This window comes from Nansenia antarctica (assembly GCF_963989245.1).
Source record: "Nansenia antarctica genome assembly, chromosome: 10".
NCBI lineage: Eukaryota > Metazoa > Chordata > Actinopteri > Argentiniformes > Microstomatidae > Nansenia > Nansenia antarctica.
The window spans coordinates 17,630,114-17,637,659 of NC_137680.1; positions in this window are offsets into that span (position 1 = coordinate 17,630,114).

Consider the following 7,546-nt stretch of genomic DNA (forward strand, 5'->3'; position numbering starts at 1 on the left):
CACGGATCTCCTTCAATGAGATGAAGGCGTACCCAGCAGAGACATCCTGGCCTTACTTCCCCTGGCAAATTCAGCCCCCTTCACCCCCAGACCAGTGCAGAGCCTCGGGCATGTGGAGCGACATGGAGAAGGCCTGCTCATCCAGCCCTGTGTTCACCCCAGAGGAGATGAGCCTGACCACAGAGAGATGGGACTGAGGCGGAGGGCGAGTAGAGCAGTGAGAACCAGGATGTAGCCTTACTGTTACTATGCAGAGACTGATATCGATGCATCCAGACTGTCAATATTATTATTAAATGTCAAAAAATAAGATATATATTTTTAATTCAATTTCATTGTGTACTTGGACTGATTTCTAAATCAAGCACTATTAATTCACTGATTCACATTTGATTTCCTGGCTTTGATAATGTAAATTAACAACAACAAATATGTACTGTACAGTATGTTGTACTGTATGAACTGTCATCACTGACTAAACCGATGAACCTACAATGTCCAAACAATGTACAGTAATTGGTAATAGGGCTGCCTCCTCTGAAATACAAGGGTGAATGGCAGGATTAAAGGGATGGTTCAGAATTTTTGAGCCATGTCTATTCTACTACATGTCTATTCGATTCTGTCGATCGATGGTTACTATTTCGGAACCTGTCTGTGCCGTCAGTTATATGGAGCGTGTTCACTGGCTAGCTTTTTCCTCATGAGACACAATGCTGCTGCAAGTAGATGGGGCTACAAGTTCAGTCTGTCTAAGAAAACCCCAAATAAACTCTACATGACACTCACAACTAATAATAAAAGCGGTAGCAATCCATCGAAGTTCATTTTTATTTTTTAATACCATCACTTTGAAGTCAAATTAATGTTCAATCCATTACATTGTGGTGCAACTTAACATAGTATTGGGGACTCAGTCTGAGTGGATCTACAACCTATTGCTCCACAGATGCTGTACAGAGGGGACACAGTTAATGAATACTTCGACAGAAAAAATAACAAAAATAATGGACCGAATGTTCACTTGACTTCAAAGCGATGATATTAAAAATGGAATTAGCCTGAAGATGGACTGCCACTGATTTATTATTAGTTGGAAGTGTCATGTGGAGTTCATTATTACCTTTTTGGACAGACTGAACGTGTAGCCCTGTGTATTTGCAGTAGCATTGTGGCTAAAATGATATCCGTTGAAGACTCTCTCATATAAATGACGGCACAGACAGGTTCCAAAAATAGTACCCATCGATTGACATCAATGCTGGTAAGATATGGTTAAAAAATCCCGACCCATCCCTTTATGGAATACAACCACATTCTGTTTATCTTTACAGTGAGGTATATTTACTGTACCTGTGACTACAAACAAACAAACAAACAAACACTACAGCCCTGTACATGATCTCCCTCTGGGAGCAGTGTGTAGTCTGTCCTCCATCTCTCCCTGCGTCTGAGCTCTCTGTGAGAACCTGCCAGAGGACGCCATGCACCGTCTGACCTGTGCAGAGGCGGGGGTGAAGTCAGCCTCATTTGTTAATGTGCAACCTTCTGACTGCCTGCCCGCTCTAATGAGCACCACGGCCCCCGTGTCTGTAAGCCTCTCACTCCGCACCGTGCCCTTGAAATGGAAATGCAGAAGCTTGCCATGTCTGTCTGTCTGTCTGTCTCTGTGTGGGTCTGTCTCACACTCACACTCACCCTGGCTCCCGCCCGCCCTGCTGCCCGGCTTTCTGGGCATGCTCGATATTTCACAACCTGATCACGGCCCCGCATCCTGGGATCATTTGCTGCCCTTGGTGGGCATCTGTTTTTCGTTCCGGAGGAAAGCTCATAGATCGGCCGACCGCAACATCTGTCACCACCCGGGTGAGGTCGCAGGGCCGGGATGTTGTGAAACATTTGTCCGTTCGAAGGCAAACTCTGACGCAAGTTCAACACCATAGCCAGCCATGCTGACGTCGGTGCTTGGCGCATTAGTACAAAGCTGTTATAACTTACAGCCTAACGCCTAGCTGGTATTATGGCTGAACCCACGGGTACGCAGGAGTGTGAACGTGAAGACGTGTGTCCCGCTTCCCCTTGCTTGACCAAGAGCCAATCGCACTCTCTCCCCCCTCCTCCTCCTTCTTCTTCTCCTCCTCCCCGCGCGCTGTTGGCAGGCAGGGTGGCGCGGGAACAATGACCCGATGCCCTTCTGCAGCAGGCAACATTGGCATTGCTAGGAGCAGTCTGGAGTGAGTGATGCCCTGCCGCCTTCTCTCTCTCAGTAAAAAGAAGACAGGAAAACGGAGAGAAGAGAAGAGTGTGTCTGGGCCGAAACTCTAAATGGAGAGTGACAGGAGGAGGACGAGGACATGGCAGAGAACACTGGGAAGGTCCCGGGGCATCTGTCAATCACAGACGACTCTCCCACCGACGCAGTCCAAAAATACTGTTTTTCTGAAACTCGAGGACTAATTGCAGGGGGTGTGCTTCAGAGCAATTAGATTGGCTGTCATAAATAAAACAAACAGCAAAGGGCAGCCCCTTGTCCCACGGCCTAGGGAAAACGAATGTGTTCACATCACAACTAAAATGTATGCTGTTCATCTACGATAACCGCCCCTGACCTAAAATGTCCTCTGAAAATGTCGTCGCCTACACCTCTCCTTCTTGTTGACACAAAAAACACTACACTATTTGAACCGGTGGTTTGGTTGAATGAGGTGTAAGCGATCGTCGGTCATATTATGGTTCAGAGATGGCTGCTCAGGGGGGTCAGAGGTCAGAGCATGACGAAAAGGGGACTGAGATCCGAGTGATTTGAGATGTGAGTGATTTCTCCGAACCAGGCGGTGCGTAGTGAACAGACTGTCTCTGTGTGTCTGCCCCGCCGCCAAGAACCATGGCGGCACTTTATATTCCCGTCACATCTCCGCTCAAATAGGACATCTGTTGGCTTCCTGGAAACGCAGCCGCCATAAATCCACTCTCCCCACATAAGGTATCGCCACGAGAATAAGGATGAACTGGACGCCTGGTTCCCCATATTAATTAGGAACACAAAGTGGTTGCATTAAAATTAGGTTTGTTTTTGAATTACAGTTGAGAGGGTAATAGATGTTTATCCATCACCTGTTTGGAGTGAAGGTACCCTCCTCTCTGTACCACTCTTTCAACAGTCCTTCCTGTCCATGTACACCTGTTGTCTGATGCAGTGCAGGGCTAACTAGATGACACATAGTGTATATTCAACACGACACCAGAGAGATATAATCTAGCTGTTACATTTTGAGAAGTTAAAATATACCTCTTAAAATGATCCTCTTATGTCTATCACTAAGACTATCTTCAAGTGTTTTTTGTGCTATTGCTGGTCAGCCTTAGGCCAGCTACATGACAGAGTCAACATTTGACAAGAGGTTCTCAAAACAACAATGAACTCCTGTCCAGTTGGAGATGTCAGTCATCGAGAGCACAACTCTAGTCCTGTGGACACTCTTCTTGGTAAGAGACAGAAGAACAATGTAAACATTGTTCTTTTGAAAGCATGTGATTGCACAAAATGACAGTGCTCGGTGGGGGAGAGTGTGAAAACTAAGACAGAAAGATATAGCCCCATGATTCAGTAGACAAGATGTCACATCAGCCACCCCCAGCGTGTCACCCAACAACAACAACAACAGCAACAGCAACAACAGCAACAACAACAACAACAACAACGTCAATATTCCGAACAGAGCTCAATGGGTGATGACCACAGTTACCAATGGAATTAGACTGACATCCCACCTACAGCACAGCAATGGAGAGACACAGAGGGGCAACCTGCAGCAGCCAGTGTGTTATTTATGCTAGTACATGTACAGTACTGTGGCTCAGACGGATCCTCTTCCAAAGCCTCTGGTATAAACACAGGGACCACGTGAGCAAACCTGCTAAACAGATTAGTCCCATATATCCCAGCCTGCATGCAGTCAGCGCATTCACAGTAAACACTCCATATGGGTGTTAAGTGGTGAGATGGGTCACAGTAGGGGTCGTACATGTATAGAGTCATCATCCATGGTGGATTATCACCATTAGTTTCTATCAAGAAATCTCCAAGGCGGTTTTTTGGGGGGGGGGTATTTTTAGCCTCACTGTGTCTTTCAAGGACTGATGTAGGACACAAAGAGGATGACAGCCAGCTGCTTCAATTTGAACATGGTAACAAAGCACTATCGTTTAGCGCACTTGAGAGGCACCCTGGGCTTGTCCCGAACCATCATTAACCCTGAGGCTTCCATATCTGGATGTCTAGGCACTAAAGAGGTCAGAAAACACAGCTGACACATCACTTTGAGTCACTTGCAAATGAAACACCCCAAATCTCCCTGCATGAGTCAGATCATGTCAATAAACAGCCAACTGTGTGACAATGGAGCTGTGACGAGGCCTGTTGAGGCTCTGGTCTCTCCACAGAGAGCAGTGGGGTGGGGTACCCTGTGGCCTGTCTTTGCTTTGCCCTTGTTCTCCCGACGTCCCCCCTGCCGGCTAACGCCAGCCGGCCCCAGCTGGGTTCCTGGAAGGGGGTGGCGGGGGGACGGGACGGGGACGTGGTGCTGTCTGCATGAGAAGAACGCGGTCACCGCTGATTCCCTCTAGCTCCCACTACCCTTCGCTCCTTTCACCCCCCCCCCCCCCCCCCCCCAGTGGTGCTTCTGCATCAGCGCTCTGCCACCATCAATTCATCAGCAAGTATCTCCTGCAAACTTCCTAAATAAACAAGCACACAGAGATCCGCTCCTGAACACACAATCCTTGCTCCTGATACAGACACACAGGCAAGTACATTTGTATATACATGTGCTCCTGAACATACAGAGACACTGACACAATAGCCTTTGTCAATTTTTTTTATCTTGTCTTGTTAGGACAGAATTGTACTCCCTTACACTAATGTAATGTAACAATGAAACTTGAAACTTGAAACACACAGACTAAATGCAGTATAGAAATGTCCTCTCCATAAAACTCAAGGAGACACTGACTAAAGCCCTCCATCATACAGTAAACACTTTTTGGTAACACTTTACGTTAAGTTAACCCTATACCTGTTTAGTACCTGTTTAGTAACAACTCTATTTGTAACATCAACATTGTATCAACATGTTGTTACTTACTACTTTACTAATACTTGGTAATTGTATGCTACTTTATACAACGGATAGATCCGGTCCATTGTCTCTATTGGTCAGTTTGCGTTCCAGCCGTGCCGATATCACTGATATACGCACGGCTAAATGGAATGTTGACACATCTTTTAATATTACTCCGCGTTTGTATATATTACCGTTATCGAAGTTACATTATTACCGTTGCTTAGCAACCGATAAACAACTGTTCAGTGGATGAATACACTTACAATAAAACATAGTTCCGTGATAATACATTAATTAAAAGTTTGTCTTGTATTTCTTTTGTGAAATATTGATAGATAAATGTGGTAACCGTTGTAACCACCCAGCTAGCTGTGCCGATATCCACGATATACCACGGCTTCGAGTTCCACAACGCTTAAGTATAGCAGAGCAGTTTATTACCCCCCTAGTGGAACCAAGTCCTTATTCCACTTTTGTAATAATGCAAACAGTTCCATTTTCTTCCATAAGATCCCAGTTGTGGGTTAGGGTTACTGCTTCACAGTTGGTATGAAGTTGTTGTGCTCAAATGCGGTCTTTGGTTTGCGCCAGAAACATGTCTTCTGTTACTGTGCCAAAATAATTCAACTGGATTCATCTGTCCAAAGCACATTGTTCCAGAAGTACTAATGTTGTATTGAGATTGGTTCTGTGCCACAGTCAGTATGATGCCAATCCACTGATTAAAGTCAATTCTTGTCTGTTTAATTGGTTGGAACTCATTGATTGAAATTGAAAAATGTGACTGAAAAATGTTATTGATGCATATAATTACAATACAAGCTTACAGTATATGGGATTGAAGGTCACTGCACATCTGTGAATAACCTGTGTGTGTGTACACATGGATTTGTATGTGTGTGCGTGTGCATGTGTTTGTGTGTGTGTGTATGTACTGTAGAGTACAGGATGTCTAAGGTAAAAATGAGTTGTGTTCAAAAGTGAGAGACTGAACTCTTAAACAAAACACAGCTCTGGCAGTTTGACAATTAAATGAGGCTGCTGTTTTAGAAAAGTTATTTTTAGTTTCAATGACTTGTGCCAGGCACCCCGTGGAATATAATCTTCCCAAAGCACAGATGCTTCTCAGTGTCTGTACAAGGTGAAGACTTATTGGCTAAGTCCTTCAACCACTGGCAGAAATCTACAGTCATGTGAAAAAATTAGGACACCCCAATGAAATATTTAGTTATTTTTTAAAAGAAATATCCTTTTAAAAGAAATATATATATATCAATATTTGATCTTCTTTAAAAAAAATATTTATAGATAAAAGTGAAGTAATTGAACCAAAAACAATGAAAAAGTAACTTCACTTATCATTTATTTAACACAAAATTAACGAAGATGCCAATTCCTACTGAGGAAAAAGTTACCACCCCTTATGGCCTAATAGCTGGTATTGTCCCATTTGGCTGAAATAACGTCAATTAGACGTTTCTATTACTGTAACTGTCTACCAGTCTCCTCCATGCAGAATCCTTTGAGCTATATAGAACACACTATCGAAGGCTAAATCTGTGTCCTTGCTTTGCCATTTGTTCCCATCATGACTCATCTTCAAATGAAAGGTCACATGTCACTCACTGTCTCTTCCTATAATCTCTGTTTGACAGATTGATTGGAAACATTGGTTATTAAGGTTTGATGGACATGCTTTTTCATAATATGACATGAAATAGTCACTTTAAAGGGTGAAAGATGTATTTAATGGGGTACACAACTTGAATTCTGAATAGATCATTTGATAATTTTATGTTTAATATTATATTCTGTAAGTAAATATTTCTACCACAAATGTACTGTATAATGTTACGATAGTATTGAAGGAAATACAAGCCATATTCACTCCGGAAGCTGGGGATCTGAATACATGCATATAGCAGTATCCATTTAGACTTGCAGGATTTAATAGGGCTTTTCTCAGGAATAATGAAAATATTCAGGTCAGGTAAATCATTACAGACATTGCAGGTTAGGCTCTGTTCTTGCTTGTTAGACAGCATCACATCTGAGAAGCACACTTCACACCAGACATGTGCTTGCTGTCGGCTTCAGACCTAATCACAACCAACAGAGAATAATGCAGTTGCCACACTCATGACCTTGCCTATAGTGACGATATTATATTATTCCACGATAACAGAATGATGCTGGGACTCGTTTTTTCACTTTCAAACGTATACCAAACATTTTTAGTTTACAAGTTTAACAAACCATACAACTCTATACACAAGGACTAATAACAATTCCAACTGAACATTAAATATGTCTGCAGAAAGAGTGGGATGTTGGCGATCATATGATACCTTGAGTCTATTTTGATTGTTGAGCTACAGAAAGTGAAGAGGATTTACATTGGTAACAGAATGATGGTTACAGAA